At 40.6% G+C, this 17,145-nt stretch overlaps 1 pseudogene; it reads left to right on the top strand.

Annotated features, from left to right (window-relative positions):
• The window catches only part of LOC124529136 (parafibromin-like), a 115,022-nt pseudogene extending 113,440 nt beyond the window's left edge, over positions 1 to 1,582 (top strand).
• The last annotated feature ends 15,563 nt before the right edge of the window (positions 1,583 to 17,145 follow it).

Here is a 17,145-nt window from a genome sequence, read left to right as displayed (position 1 = left end):
CTGCTTTGGATTTTGTGTCTCCCTCTGTCTCTGTTCCTCCCCCGTTTGCACTCTGTCTCTCTCCCTCTCAAAAATAAATAAAGATTTAAAAAAAACTTAAAAAAAAGAACTCAGTTATCACAAAATTTCTTTGGATAGATCAGTTTTCTTAGAGTTCTAAGAAACATTGATAGCTACATGGTAAAACATATAGCCCACTTGAGATTCTGAATTTTCTCCTGTTTCTGGAATTTGGATCAAGACACATGGATATATCTTGACCTAAAGGCTGAGTGAGGCTCAAGCTTTATGAATTTACCAAAACTTACAAATGAAGGTCACAGATTGATCTTTTAACAAGACCTTATTTAATGCTTTGAGGAGAACCCTGATTAATATACTTATGTTCTGTGGTTTTTATCTTTTCCTGTGGTGTCCTCCCAACTCCTGCATTTCTTCTCTATTTCTTCATCTGCCAGAAGGCCCTCCTCTCCCTCCCACTCCTGTGTTCAGGGAGCGACATATAGCAGAACCCCCTGCCACGCTTCCAGGTATGTGATGCTACTGCTAATCGAAGTGCAGGTTGTAAAACAAGATATTATTTGTTATTTCTCATTGTAAGTTTTGTAATTACCACGACTGCTGTTTAGAACACGTTGGAATTACCACTAGTCTGAAGCCCAACCTCTGAATGATGTGTGTCTAATCACAGAATGGAGTGGCAGTGTTGTAAATGTCACCCCACTCTACTGCTCTGATATATGCCCTCATTAAAGTTGAGGAGAAGAAATTTAAATACCAGGGTTGAGCTCCTGAGCAATCATGCCATTTCTGTTGATCACCTAATGAAAATTTATGGCATTTAACAGCGAAGAGATAAGTTTACCTGGGAATGCTAGCTTCCACAGCCGTGCTAACCCCATTTCCAGAAAAGGCCTTCCACCACACTTGCCCTTACAGTGTGTTTTAAGATTCTCCTAATTGCAGAAAGCACTGTAGGACCGAGGAGAGGTTGGGCACTTTAGTTCTGCAATTTTATTACCAATGATACACATAAAATTTAGATACTGGTAATCATCATGAGAACCCTGAAAGTTGAAACGTAGAGGCCAAAGTAAAGGCAAACTTTGCTTGATCTGTTTTAGACTATGCCTATACTATTTTCCTAGGGTCCCACAGATATGATGTTTAATAACAACTACTAAAAAAAGCAAATATGGAGTATAAATATGAGCATAGAAACAGCCACACAGTGAAAAACCATTAACACCTTAAAAAGAAGCAGAGAGAAACATGTATCACATATTTGAAGTGGGTGAGAATTATGTCATCCCCAGAATCCAATTTGTGAGAGGAAATAAATATTCCCAGGAAGCCACAGCAACTCTTTCTGGTGGGGTGATTGTGGACTGCAACAGCACCTACTGCCTGTGCTGCACATCGCTTGGCCCTTCTGGTTTGGCATGGGCCCGTGGGACAGGGGGTGCAGGTGGCTGATGCCACGCTGCTCTTGTTTATGCTCTTTGTTCAATAGACTGGGTCTGTGGTCTTCTTCTCGGCTGAATCTGTAGAAGTGTGGCAAGCCAACCTGGTAGTGTTGTAAGTGGCCACGCTGCCCCTTAGTGACTGTTTGCTTCAAGGAAAGCCTGACCAACAATAGATTAAGAAAAGGAGAATGTTCAGGGTGCCTGGGTGTCTCAGTCACTTGAGCATCTGACTCTTGATTTCCTCTCTGGTCATGATCTCACAGTTTGTTGAGTTCAAGCCCTGAGTTCGGGTCTTCACTGAGTGCAGAGCCTGCTTGGGATTCTCTTTCTCTCCCGCTCTCTCTGCCCCTCCTATTCTCTCTGTCTTTCTCGCTCTTTCAAAAGAAAGAAAAGAAAAGAAAAGAAGAGAAAAGAAAAAAAGAAAAGAAAAGAAAAGAAAGAAAAGTTTATTTTCCTCCACTGGACATAGGCAACTGCCACGTTAAGTCAGCAACATGTCTGTGCAAAAATTCTTCAGTCTTCTTGGCCAAAGGATGGCTGCTGTGGTTCTAGGCATCACATCTGATTTCAAGGCAGGTTGAAGCAGTGAAAGCAGATCAACTATCTGCCTGGTTTTATTTTTTCAGGAAAGCAAAGCTTTCTCAAAACTTGCCCCCCCCTTTCCTCTGTGTATTATTGACCCTAACAGGGTCACACCACCCTGGGCTTAAGGGAGACCAGATATCCAGTTTTGAAAGAAAAGAACTAGATTGGTATGATTGGTCCAGACTAGACCAGATTAGTCACAATACACTCCTGAGCTGTCTCCCTGCCTCTCTGCACTGGACAGGAGTTCCATTGGGGAGACACAAAGGGAGGATAGTTTGGGTGGACAACAGTTGTGCCTGCCACTTGAACTAATGTAGCGAGTCCTAGCTTCCCAGCTCCCAAAGACCAGTCAGTAACTGACCCCATTCTTCCCTTGTTTGCATGTCAATTGTATCTCATACTTGAACTGGCAAATGAAGAGATGATTGGGGGTATTACGAAAACAACTTCCAGTTCTGCAGAAACCGTTAAGACTAACCTAAAAGAAAAAACTATTAGAGTTGTCACAATCAAGAACTTAAGATACACCAGTTTCTGAAATCCTTCTCTTTTCTTTATTCTAGAGGTGAAATACCAGACTTAACATCAAATGCTTAGAAGAGAATGACATTAGGTGGACATCTAGAGTCTGAAGCCACCATAAACTTAACTTTGCAGAAAATCAAACATAATAAGTTTCCTTCATGTAAGAGTACTATATCCTCTCTTAAGAAATAGTTGGGATTATTACTTGTATTTTGGCAAATTGGTACAAGGAAAGGCAACCCATCTGGTCTGGAGGGGAAAGAGTTTTCCAAATGCTAACATTGGACCTACTCCCTCAGGAGCTAGGGTATAGGTATATAAGCCTTGCATTCTCTTTCACCTGTCAAACCCCTACAGATCCCTCAAGACCCTGCTTACCAATAACTTTCTTTACAAAATCTTTCATAGAATTCTCAAAGCTAGTCAAACCATCTGTAGTCTTACAGCCCTTTTCCATATTTCTGATTTAACTCTTACCACTGACACGCTGGAATTATTTACTTAGCCCTGACTCACCAACTAGGTTAGGAACTTATCCAGGGGAGTAGTTTTGTTCCAAACACTTCGGACAAATTGGGAAGCACAGTAGTAAGTTCTCAACATATTTTTACTGAATAAAATTATAAACTTGAATAATTAACAACCTACAACACTGAAGCCCCATATCTTCATTGAAACTCTCAAAAAATTAAAAATGCATTCATGGTCTCCAAAAAGAGATTAGCAAAGTAAAAAGCAAATGTAAACCAAATAAACTATTTGCAACTCCTATCATGTAAAAATGGTTTATTTTTCTAACATTAAAAACTCCTAAAAAAATTGAGATGAAAAAGATCAACAAGACAAAACATAACCAGGCAAGGACATGGACAGACAGATCACGTAAAAAGAAGTATAAAGGAAACCTTAGGGGAGCTTGGGGGGCCCAGTCGGTCGAGCATCCAACTCTTGATTTGGGCTCAGGTCATGATGTCACTGTTCACGTCGTGAGATGGAGCCCACAAGGAGAATCCCTGCATGGGATTCTCTCTCTCCCTCTCTCTCTGCCCCTCCCCTGCTCCCAACATGAGTACCTGCACGTGCACCCTCTCTCGCTCTCTCAAAATAAATAAATTTAAAAAAAATAATAAAGGAAACCTTAAACCAATGGAAAGATGTTCAATCTTATTCATAACTTTTTAAATGCTAATGAAAACTATACTGGGATGCCATCCTCACCCATCATACTGGCAAACATTCAGAAGTCCAACAATACCCTCTCTGTTAGTAAAGCTGTAGGGAAATAGGCATTTCTGGTAGAATGCAAGTGGCACGGTCCCTAGAAGGGCCATGTGGTGGTAACTATGCAACATTAGAAATGTTTCCTCACTCTAACGCAGATCTCATACTTCTGGAAACTGATCCTACAGAAGTGCCTGCACAGCTACAAGGTGGCATATGCACAAGTGCTATGTTGTGGTATTGACTGTAAGAGCATAAGAAGAGAAGCAGCCCGTTTCCATAAATGGAGGATTGGTGACGTCAACCATGGAATGTCTCACAACAGAATCCATACAGCTGGGAAAGAGTGAGGTTCCCTTCTCTGTTGTGCTAGAGGAAGGCATCCAGGACAGATGGTTGAGTGGAAAGGCAAAATTCACAATAGTGAACACACTGGGATGCCTGTGGTGTCATAAAAGGGAGGGTAAATTTATTTTTGTTTATTTTTTTAAATGTTTACTTTTGAGACAGAAAGAGAGAGTGCGTGTGCACATGAATGGGGGAGGGGCACAGAAAATGAGAGAGAGAGAGAGAGAGAGAGAATCCCAAGCAGGTTCAGTTCTGCACTATCAGCACAGAGCCCAACGTGGGGCTCTATCCTACAAGTTGTGAGATCATGACCAGAGCTGAAATCAAGAGTCAGACACTCAACCGAGTGAGCCACTTAGGCACTCTGTTTTATTTTTGTTTATAATTGCATAAAGTACTGAAGGTGTATACTTCGAGGGGAGGGAGAAGATCAGAGAACAGGGCGGGTAGAGTGGAAGCAGAACTTCTCATCGCATGCCATTCTCATTTTTAAAACCTGTGAATTATTACTTATTCCAAAAATTAAGTCATAATTTTAAAATCTTACATTTTGCACACAGGTTTTGGAGCCAGATTCTATGTCTTTTTATCTCTGCCTCACCTCTTACTACATCAGTGAATTTGGGTAAGCTTCTTAACCTCTCTGAAGAAGATTTTGAGGAGTTGATAAATGCAAGGAAACAAAGCCTAAAACAGAGTAAGTTTTGTGTAAGTTTTGGCTGTTATTAATACTGTATTTAATAATAATAATGTTGAAGAACTCTGGGTAATGCTTTTGTGATAAGATTTCCGGAATCTTCCTAATATTCCCGTGTGACTATGGAGTACTACGTGGCAATGAGAAAGAATGAAATATGGCCCTTTGTAGCAACGTGGATGGAACTGGAGAGTGTGATGCTAAGTGAAATAAGCCATACAGAGAAAGACAGATACCATATGTTTTCGCTTTTATGTGGATCCTGAGAAACTTAACAGAAACCCATGGGGGAGGGGAAGGAAAAAAAAAAAAAAAGAGGTTAGAGTGGGAGAGAGCCAAAGCATAAGAGACTCTTAAAAACTGAGAACAAACTGAGGGTTGATGGGGGGTGGGAGGGAGGGGAGGGTGGGTGATGGGTATTGAGGAGGGCACCTTTTGGGATGAGCACTGGGTGTGGTATGGAAACCAATTTGACAATTAATTTCATATAATAAAAAAAAATATTCCCGTGTGATAGGTATACTCTGTTTCTCTTTTCAAAGATAATAAAATGAATGCCAGGAGAAATAAAGCGATTAATCCAAGAGGGCACTGAGTCAGAGCCAAGTACCAATGCAGGAGCTGACACCTGGGTACTGCCATCTCGTTCCACGTCACACATACGGGAACACTATGAGACCAGTGCATTGATTTCTATTCCTTTCTACCAAGTCAGAGAATATAATACATCTGATTTTGAGGTATTAGGAATGTGCAAACCATTTCAAGATGAGCAAGACATCTGCAAAACACAGCCCCTGAAAGTAACTGCTACAATTCTTGATGAAATCTTCCTACTAATTTTCTAGTTGCCCAGAAAACAGGGGTTACCATGAGGCTGGGAGTTTCTAAGGAGAAACTTTAACTACAGGCAACAGGTTCAGCTGTAATGCTTGTGTTTACAGTGCTGAACATGCCCACCCTCTGATTGTCTATTTTTAAAAATAAGAATTGCTAATGCCAAAACGATAGAATTAGCTGGGCACTGTCAGATCATTTGTCAGTCCCCTTTGGATGGCTCAGTTTGCCTTCTTCTGTGGAAAATGAATACGTACATGACATTTTGCTATTTGAATTATCAGATATATCAGATAACACCGATTCAAAACAGTACAAAGAAACATTTCAGGTTTTCTTTCTAATCAAAAAACGAAGCCTAACACATGGTGAAGAAATTGTGCCCCCTGCTGATTTAATTTGATATCAATGTCATCAGCTTAAAAAAAATTTTTTTGAAACCTCCAGGACTGCAGGAGAATGCTTGTGTCTTCAAGGTCAGTAATTTTAGTGTCCTCTCGGATTCTAAGGCAGCCTCTGTCAGCAATTAAGAGCTCTTTGCTTGATATCGACCTTGGAGAAAAAGGAATCAAAAGAGGAATACTTCCTTTTGTGAGCCATATAAGAACCTTCTCAGTATTCCTCATACCTTTGTCGCCTCTGAATGGGAGAAGCAGGCAAGACAAAAAGCTTAGGGAGACGTGTGGGCTGATGGTGAGCACAGCCCCTTGTGATTACTTTCACTTTTATTAGGACACAAAGGATGCTAGAACTCCGTTCCAACTATCAGGAGAAATAAAAATGCTCCTTGTGATTGATTGAGTTTATTCAGTCTGAGAATACTATTATTGCCATGAATAGCAATCATGGTCATACATTCAAGGCGACTGGAAGTCATTTTTTTAATTTGGTATGAACGACCTCTTCAGATTCTAAATGTGTCCTTTGAAAGGGCTCCAGCCCTGGACAAAATAGTGAACTATAAACGTAGCAACTGCAGCCCAACCCTCTCCTCTTCTGGGATCTTCATATTTGTCTTGATGTCTTGGGCCCTTCCTTGCCTATTACCTTTCAGCCTGAACTTTTGATCTATTTCCTTTTCTGGTCTGGTACTAATTTCCAAAAGTGGCCAAGCAATCCTTCAGGAAGTTTTCACTGACAGAGCTTATACTCTTCTATGCAATGAACGGAATGTTTATGGCCTCCCCAAATCCATAGGATGAAGCCCTAACCCCACTGCTATGGTATTTGGAGGTGAGGCCTTTGGAAGTTTAATTAGGTTTAGATAAGATCATGAGAAGGGAGATCACATGATGTGACTGATGCCTTTACAAGGGCACATGGAGAACAGAAAGCTTTCCCTCCACCATTTTAGGATACAGTAGGGTGGCCTTCTGCAAATCAGGGAGAAGGCCCTCACCAAGAACCCAACCATTCTGCCACTCTGATCTTGGATTTCCAGCCTCCTGAACTGTGAGAAATAATTGACTATGGTTTGAACCGCCCCCCCCCCCCAACGCCCCCCGGGTACTATTTTGTTATGGCGGCCTGAGCTAAGACATTCTCTCAAAGGAACACATCTTTAGGAGAAAGTCCTGAACTTAGAAAGGACTTCAATGGCGCATCCACCCTTGGAGAAGACAATGGAGGAGGTGTTTGGAGTAGAGGGCAGCTCCTCATGCCTCTCCCAGCAGAGGCCATGGGCCACATCACTGCTTTTCTGCAACTGTGAAGAAAGCAACATTTTCCAGTCCAAAGGATGTAAAATTTTGTTCTAGATTCAAGTAACAGGTAAGTAGGAAAAATTGTCTCCCTCCCCCCGCTCCCATCCCTTAGAAGGACTTTCAGTCTTCCCAGGATCCCTTTGTTCTTTAATTACGGTTGCCAGATTTAGCGAAGAAAAAGTACAGGACACTCAGTTAAATCTCCATTTAAGACAATAATTTATCATTTACATTTATTGTTTATCTGAAATTCAAATTTAACTGGAGTCCAGCATTTCATGTGACGACCCGTCTTTGATGTCACTGCTTTGTTTTCCAGGGCATTCTAAATCCCCCCTGAGCTACTACTAAGCCAGAAGGGAAAAGAGGCCCAGGTCACCGCCGCCGCTGTGTCGGGCGCTGGCTCCCTCTAGCGGCCGTCAGGGACCTCTCACCCGCCGAGGAGGTGCCCTCTGAGCAGCGGCTACCGGGCGCCGGGGCCTGGGAGAAGACGCTCAGACACCACACCCTCAGGGGCGTTCTCCAAGCAGTGGAGAAAGCGCCCGACGAGTTCAAAGCAGGCTAAACTTAGATCCATTACACACCGCCCCCCACCACCCGGGCTACAGGAAAGTAGCCCTGTTCCCATTAGCAAAAATGGAGTTTCTTTTGTTTCCATTCAAAGTACAATAGAAAAATCTCTCTAGAACAACCTAAGCTGTTGGTGAATGTCTAACCCAGCGCTGCACTCCATCACTAATGACCGACTGATAGCTGTCACTGCGTCCTGAAGGGAAGTCTAAGCCCTTCTCCCCACTGACCCCAAATGCTTTATCAGGAGTATTTATTGAGACAGCAAGCTCCAAGAAGGTGGAGACACTTAACCGGTCTTCTGTAATGTGCCTAACACCCAGTAAATATGTTTCATTGAAATATGTTTCACATTGTAGCACACTAGTGGCTTTGAATTAAAAGTAAAGAAGAAACCCATTCTTATCCTCAGATAATGACTACTTCATGAGGAGAGGGGGTGGTAGCTGAAGTACTTAACTCTCAGCAATGACTGTGGAATTGGGTCTCGGAATTCCACTTCCGCTCCCGCTCTTACCATAGTGGACTTACCTCACTTACCATTGGCTGAAGTGAGGGGTTGAGAAAGAAGTGTGAGATTGTTTTACAGTACACGACTCACAATGTAAGTGAAACGTCTATGATAGTGGAATGGAGCCTGAGCATGGGTTCTAGAATCCAGAGGTGACTCCCAGATTCACATTTTGAGTTCCTTGAAGGACAGACAGTTCCTTCAGTAGAGGTGTTCCATGGTTGCTTGTTGAATGAATGAATGAATGAATGAATGAAACTATCACAGCTGTCTCCACACCAGAATTTACCTATTATGAAACATACTCACTGACATTATTGGGATTAAGGCAAGACAAGTAGAGACTTTAATGACCAACTTTGGTGTTAGGAGCTACGCGCCCCCCCCCCATCAGTGGCAGTACTAAGGATGATTAGGGGCAAGGGTGGACTTTAGTCTCCCTCAGTCTCCCTCAAGCACAGAGGGCGAGAATCTAAGCAAAAGCAAACATCTTGCTTTGCATTTTCAAGGCAAATTGCCAAGAAGTTGCCCCTTTTAACCAGATTGTCTCTTAACACCTACTACACAGATATGCTGGCCCTCCATCCCCTTGTACACCTGTCTTAGCCCTGATCTGTCATCTCACACGCTAGGGTGGTAGGTATTTGCACAGGAAATTGAGACATCAGGTAGTCACCCATTTTTAAATTACTCATAAGGAAGGAAATAATAATATGCATCTAATGTGTGGCAGGTACCATCTCTTGTTACCCTATGTGATCTTCATGGTATGTTAGCACAGGCTGCTACAACAAAACATCATGGACTGGTGGCTGAAACAGTGGACATTTATTTCTCATAGTTTTGGAAGCTGGAAGTCTGAGGTCAGGGTGCCATCATGGTTGGGTCCTTGGTGAGGGTCTTTCTCCTGGACCAGGAGAGAGAAAGAGCTTAGTCACCTGGTTAGGCTTACGATTAGAACCAGAAAAGAACACTTTTAAGTCCTTTAACTAAATATCCCCCTCTTTCCTCTTACCACTTTTTGTTTTTCCAAATAACTTAATTCTTGGGCTACTCAATGGCTCCCTCCTTGGCTATTTGCACTGTTCATACTCTTAGATAATTACTATTTCCTTCTTTAAGTCATCACCCACAGTCCATACATTTCATTATCATTATCTTATCTTGGTGTAAGAAACACACCTAAACATACCTATGGACTTCCCTTTGAAGATAATATCATAACAGTAATAATTTGTCTCTCTTTTTTTATTGAATAAGTTACATAGAAAATGATTTCTATACCTTATTTCTACTTGTTTCCTTGTAAAACCTCTGTCTACATTGCTGACATGTCACCTGCTCAAATATCTAAGATTAAATCTACTGGGTGGGCAGGCAAGTAGTTGATATATGATTAACAGGCAATTCTCTTTCAGGAAACTCAAGGTTGTGTAAGTACACCTGATTCATACCTCTGCAACTGCAGTGTGTAATAATAGAGCAACAACAAAGAGCGGCGATGATGCCAGCCCAGCCATGGCAACTGGTTCTCTAGCTCCATAAGCCAACAGGGAAATTATGGCCCGGTGAAACAAACAGCTCCCAAAATCATTCCAGAAATTCCAGGGGGTGATGGGATTTTTCTTCTCATGCTTGCAGTGAAGAGACTATGTTGTTTGATGCTTTTCTTCACATTTGTTCCATTGTTTCTATAGTTGCTTATAAGGCTCTTCACTCTCATTCAATTCGATCTCTGCTCAACAAAGATTTCTTAAGGCTCTTTCACATGCTAGACACTGAGCTCAGAGCTGGGAATGCAGCCATAGGTATCATCAAGTGGACACAGACACTTGTCTCTTCTGTTACATTCTTCTATTCACTTAATCAGGTTCATCTATCTTTAAATATTTTTTAATATTTATTTTTTTAAGTTCATTTATTTTGAGACAGAGGGAGAGAGAGCAGGGGAGGGGCAGAGAGAGAGAGAGAGAGAATCTCAAGCAGGTTCTGCACTGTCAGCACGGAGCCTGACACGGGGCTCGAACTCACAAACTGCGAGATCATCACCTGAGCCGAAATCAAGAGCCAAACACTTAACAGACTGGGCCACCCAGGCGCCCCTATCTCTAGATATTTTGATAATGAGTCAAACTATAAGAGTATGAGGCTAAAATCATGGGCGCTAGTCAGAGAGACTTGAATATGAGACTTAACCTCGTCATTGCTACCTGTGTGTTCACGGACATGCATGTACTACTGAGCCTTCATATTCCCATTTGCAAAACAGAGATCACATCAGTGCCTTCTCCCCAGGGTAGGTGTGAGGACTAGATGAGACACTACTTATAAAAGTACTTGTTCCAGTGCTTTAAATTACGCAAGCACACAATAAGAGGAAGCTCTTATCACTTCATAATATGATTTTCCCAGGCATGTATACACAGACTCGACTGGTTTTCTGCCAGAAGGTGAGGGCCTCCTGGAACCATAAGCTGGACTAAGCTTAAGAAAAGACTTCAATAAGGGATGAAAATGATGTGTGACTCATTTCATAAATGGCCTGTGGTTGAATAGTGAACCAGGGGAATGTTCAAGTTCAGATTTCTCCTGGCAAGTGAAATTAATAGAACAAGAACTAGAGCTGTGGTCTAGAGTTCCCTCCATCCAGCATGACGTTTCCTCAGATTTATTCCAGAGAAAACAAATCCTGGGAGAGGCTGTCAAGCACTGGTTCTCTGGTCAAACACCTTTGGAAAATGCTATATAACATATATTGTGCCTTGTATATTGGGAAGGCACATTAGTGTTTTAAAGATTCAAATACTAGCAGAAAAAAACTTTAAGGTTTCTATCATTTTCCAAATTCATATCTGTATAGAATTCTTTTTTTAAAATAGCATCAATTAACATCTCAAGAAACATACTTTGGGAAATGTTGCTAAAAGAAGCTGAAATGAATTTACCTCACAGTCATCAAGCGATGAAAAAGATGTATACTTGGGAAACAGGGAAATTCTTTTTCTGACCTCGACCCTTACCGGTAGCATAATCTTGATTTCTCCACATATCAAATGAAATGATAACACATCCTCCTCAGATAGCCATAGATAGAAGATTCATTATGAAAATGCATGTAAGGGAGGAATAGAAGTTGCCAAATAAAAGTTAATATTGTTACAGTGTGCGTGCTATCTTTTACCAGAATAAACGCCAGGAAGCATTTCTTAGGGGTGAAGCGTTTTGACAGTAGATGGCTGGGAGGAGGTTGGCGTGTGTTCAGGACATAGCTATTAACTAAAGCATCAGGTAAGTGTCAGAAAGGAGTAGGAATTGATCAGGGGAAGGTGGACAAAGAAGGAAGATAATTCAGTGCTGGCATGCTGAGACCACCGGCAGAAATGATGAAAAAAAAACAAAAAACAAAAAACCCCAGAGTGGTAGAGGGGCAAAGTTAGACTTTTTTATAGAGTGCCAGTTTTGAGGCCAACAAACCACCGAGTTTCATCTCTCTGATCTTAGAAAAATGATCAGAGCTTGAAAAACTGGGGAATCTTTAGCACATTATTTTTTTTATTAAAACAATTTTAATGCTTATTTTTGAGAAAGAGAGAGAGAGAGAGAGAGAACACGAGCAGGGGAGGGGCAGAGAGAGAGACACACACACAGAATCTGAACAGGCTTCAGGCTCTGAGCTGTCAGCACAGAGCTCAACTCAGGGCTTGAACCCATGAACCGTGAGATCATGACCTGAGCGGAAGTTGGACACTGAACCAACTGAGCCAACTGGGTGCCCCTAGCACATTCTTAAACACATTAAAATTATTATTTTATTTTAGCACATGAATGTTTTAAGAAAATGATCATGTCTTATTCAGCTCTTTATCTTCTGTGTTCAACCTAGTGTCTGGTCCAGGGTAGAAGCTTTGAAATGTTTGGAAAATAAGTGAACAAATTAATATGCTACAAATCTAAAGAAGTAGATTCGATATCAAATGGCTAGAATAGGGTAAAATAGCAAATGGATAAAGAAAACGATAGTTGAAACAATGGAATTAGGAAGATCAACAGCTAAAGGTGTGTTAAGAGAGAGGAGACCAAGGACGAAAACAAGAACTACCCACCAGAGAAAACAGAGGGAGTCCGAGAGGCTGACAGAGAAATGAGTGTTTTCTAATATGACAGAAAAGTGGGCAGTCAGTGACATCTAATGGTCTGGGAGGTCAAATAGGATACAAATTCACTCTTTCCGTCATGCTTTGGGAAGAGCAACAATACAATAACCCCAAACCCTGACATCTGGGATATGGTGATGCAGCCTGGGTAGAAGTCTCTCTACATACACACATTTTTAGAATGTGAACATATCATGAGCTCACTGATAGGTGGAAAACAGAAATTTAACTTTTTTTGTTGTTGTTTCTCACACAGGTTAATTCTTTTTTAAACTTTTAACTATGGAAAATTTTAAACATGCAAAAGTAGAGAAAAAAGTATAATGAACTCCCAGACGCCCAGCGCTCAGTTTGAAGCCCTATCAACTTTATCAACTTTGTTGTCTACACCTCCACCCACTCTCAGACACACATACTGGATTATTGCAAAGTGAGCACCGAACACCATATTTCAATCATAAATACTTTGAGATTGAAAGGTATATGGGCAGGAAGTGAAAAAAACAGAAATTTGGTGTGATAGGCCTCCTTCTGGAGTAGATGAACACAACAAGCAAAAACCCAGTAGCAAGGAGGAACTTCCCCTTCCTCTCCCAGAGCACGTGGCTGTAACCAGCAGGAAGCCATCATAGTGGGGCTTATCTCTGAATGAGAAAATAGAGAAAAACTACTAGACTTACTAAAGGAGAGAATGCCTTTGGATGAAGTTGAAATGCCTTTCTTCTAGGTGGATTTACTCAAGAAAAAAGACAAGTTAGAACATTTCTAATTTGAGACAAAATTGTATCTATGAAAATAAGGTGAACAATCTTGAAGATTGTTGAAAAAAATCTTGATCTTGTAAAAACAATCTGAAATCAAGGTGTCAATTGACATTTTCATAAATTTGATCTATAGAGTCAACACAATCCCAATGAAAACCATAGCAGGATTGTTCATAGTAACTGATTCTAAAGTTTATATGGGCAAATCAAAGGACCTAGAATAGCCAAGAGAATTTTGAAAAAGAACAGAGTTGGGGGTTAATACTACCTGATTTCAAGACTTGCTATAAAGATACAGTAATTGGGGCACCTGAGTGGCTCACTCGGTTAAGCCTCTGATTCTTGATTTTGGCTCAGGTCATGATTTCACAGTTTGCAGATTCAAGCTCCGCATTGTGCTGTGCGCTGATGGTGCAAAGCCTACTTGGGATTCTCTGTCTCCCTCTCTCTCTCTGCTCCCCCGCACTCTCTCTCTTTCTCTCTCTCAAAAATAAATAAATAAACATTAAAAAAAATAAAGTAATCAAGGCAATGTGGTGTTGGTGTAAAAAAAATTTAGATTCTTAGAATAAAATAAAGAATCCAGTAATAAATCTAGGCATATATATTCAATAAATGTGTATCATTGGTGCCAAGGTAGTTAAAAGAAGAATGGAAGAAGAAAGCAGATACTATTAAAATAGTCTTATGTGTGTTTCCTGCAATATTATCATCTTAAAAAAAATACCCATGTTAAGACTGCAAAAGAGACACACATCTCTTCTTTTAAATTTTGGAGAAAATACGAGCCATTCGGCACAGGAGTATAGATCCTAACACTTCCCTTCAAATGGGGTGGACCCACCCTTTCCAGGAATGAAGAGTAGTGGCTACTAATCTGTAACAAAACAATCCACGTAGGATTCCTAATATTTTCACAAGGAGTAGCTAGGCTTTAGGAAATTTGACATTGCTAATGTGATGTAGTAATTTTGCTGGAGGCTTAGCATAATTATTTCAAACAGGTCACTAGAATTTGTCTTTTGGGTGGAGTCCAGCAGAAGCAAGCTAAGTGTTTACACTAACCAAAAAACAGTTTCAGTGCTTCTCATCATGTTATAAATGTCCGACTTCCAAGAGACAATGAGATTTTGGGAATGACTTTGAGAAGATGCGGATAATTTTGTTCCCTCAAAAATCATTGCTCTCAATAGAGTTATGATGCCATTTATCTTTCGTTTTGAGCCAGTTACTTGTGTGCTGTGAGTCATGATAATTAAACCAAATTTAGATTCTCTTACTCTTACCCTTCATAATTTTTTTTTTTCCATTTGAGACTAATGACAATAAAAAGTCTCTCGCTTGGTATGCCATTAGACCACATACTGTACTATGTAAAAGCTAATGATTAAGTTGATGAGTCAGGTACAGCAATGAAGAATTGGGTGGAGCTTAACAAAATTTTTAATTTCATGGGAAGAAATTTTGTTTATTACCAAAAAAGATCCTTTTCCAGGTGCTCTTCTTTGGTTTATAAGGTAGATGACTAGTATATAAGAGCCATATCATTTTAACATACATGTTTTTTCAAAGATAGTTTATTTGCAAACACAAATGACTAATTCTTACATCATGGTTTTCCTGTTTTCATCTTTGCCTCTTTGTTAAGCTGGTGTCTGTGTACCACAGGCAAAACCAACCAGAACTAAAAAACCTGGTTGCTGTAACTCATTGTGGTTTGTCTGTGTGGCCACACCTCAGGATAGGAGCCTGGAAACACCAGCTTTGCTTGTCCCAGTCAAAAATTATCCACACCTCAGAAACTGATCCTCTCAATTTCCCGTCTCTTCCCTCTCTCCCTATGCACCTATTATTTCCCTCTCACTAAGTACATGAATCTGCCTCTCTTTTTCTAGAAGGACCTATCCTGATTCTATTCTGAATCTGATGTCATTGAGATCATAATTAAATAAGAGAAAGAGTCCAGGACCTGGCTCACACCCAGGAGGCCTGTGTCCTGTTCCATCACTGCCAGTATTTCTGTCTGAAGTGTGTGAGAGGCACAAACTCCCCTGTCCTCACTTCCCTTGCCATCAGGATGACAGGGCTGGCCTGGATTATGGCCTAAATTCTGTGATTCCTGTTCTTTAGTGATTCCCTTTTACACTGTCCCCAGCTGACCTCCTCAAAAAGTGCTTTACAGTTTAAAAAGCTTCTTCATATCTTTACAGTTTAAAAAGCCTTTCACACACCTGATCTCATTAGATCTTTATAGCAACTCTGGAGAATAGGCAAAGCAGACTTTATTACCTTCATTTAGGGGTGAGGAAACTGAGGCCAACAGAGGATTTGTGACAGGCTCAATAGCTCGTGGACTCTAAAGAGTGAAGCCAGGACAAGAGTCATACTCTTAGTAATCAGTCCCCTATTCCCTGTAGCTACATCTCATGACGTGTCTGTACATAACAACGTCAAGGTTGGATCCTTCTAGTCTCATTTCCAATAGTTGAAAACACAAACGCCAATTCATTCGTTTTTTGTTCCTGAAATATCTTCCCTCATCTTAAGCTTCAGAAAATTCAAAAGTAATTCAAAAGATAGTTTCACAAACTAATCAATGTAAATGTGTTGAACAAGGATTGTTATAGTAATTGGAACAGGCAGGGACAAGATTAGGGTAAATCAAGACAGACCTTTGCTTTAGTCACAAAATTTAAGAGGATATAAAAAGTCAATAATCCACATTAAGGTTGTAATGCAATATTTTTAAAAAATCAGAATCAATGCAAAAAATACATGACAAAATATCAACATCTTAAAGTTGGGATCAGTAAAGAAAAAAGATAAAAATTATTTGAAGTCAAATATATTCCTAACTAAATCAGTAGTTGTTGTTTTTTTAAATGTTTTTAATGTTTATTCATTTTTGAGAGAAAGAGAGAGACAGAGACAGAGTGTGAGCCAGGGAGGGGCAGAGAGAGAGGGAGACACAGAATCCGAAGCAGGCTCCAGGCTCTGAGCTGTCAGCACAGAGCCCAGCGTGGGGCTTGAACTCATGAACTGCAAGATCATGACCTGAGCTGAAGTCTGACGCTTAACTGACTGAGCCACCTGAGCACCCCACTAAATCAGTAGTTTTGAGTCTTCACTGGCCGAACACACACCTCTTCTCTAGGACAGCATCTTATACCAAGGAGATGCACAACAGGTATTTATTGACCTGAGGTAAATTTGTATTTAATTGAGCATATTTATAAAATAAAATGATAACAGGTTTGGGGGGTGATTTGAAATTGCTGGGATAGACAGAGTAAAGAGGCAGTGTCGAGCGGGTCATAGCAGGCATTTAATCAATAGAAGTAATAATAGTGATATTTACTATGTATTATGTTTTAGGAAATGTCGATTTTATTTCTAAGATCTAAAGCTTTCTAAAAATGTGATACTTATCTCATTCAGTTCATGGATGTTGTCCAAGTTATCGCTTTACTCCTGAGATATATTATGTATTAATACTGATGTTAGCCAGTACTAGACAAATCACAGTAGCCATTTTTAAAAAGCTATTTTGCCAAACCCTAAGGCCTGAAACATCTATTCAAAGGCAAATAAGATATTGCCTTGGCCCTCAAACAACTCACCACTTGATAGGAAGTTCCCCATTGACCTGTTTCCTCTGTCCCACTGTCCCCCCTCTACCCAGACCTTGACCTTCGGTGGTCCTGCTCTGAGCCATTAGAGCTGCCAGCAACGCCATATAGCTCAATGTATTCCTGCTTCAA

The sequence above is a fragment of the Lynx rufus genome, unplaced genomic scaffold (genome assembly GCF_022079265.1).
Source record: "Lynx rufus isolate CCGP_SWC_20201006 ecotype Redwood Valley unplaced genomic scaffold, mLynRuf1.p SCAF_6, whole genome shotgun sequence".
In the NCBI taxonomy this organism is placed as follows: Eukaryota; Metazoa; Chordata; class Mammalia; order Carnivora; family Felidae; genus Lynx; species Lynx rufus.
The sequence above is the reverse complement of the archived record's forward strand: the minus strand, read 5'-3'. Positions and strand labels throughout refer to the sequence as shown.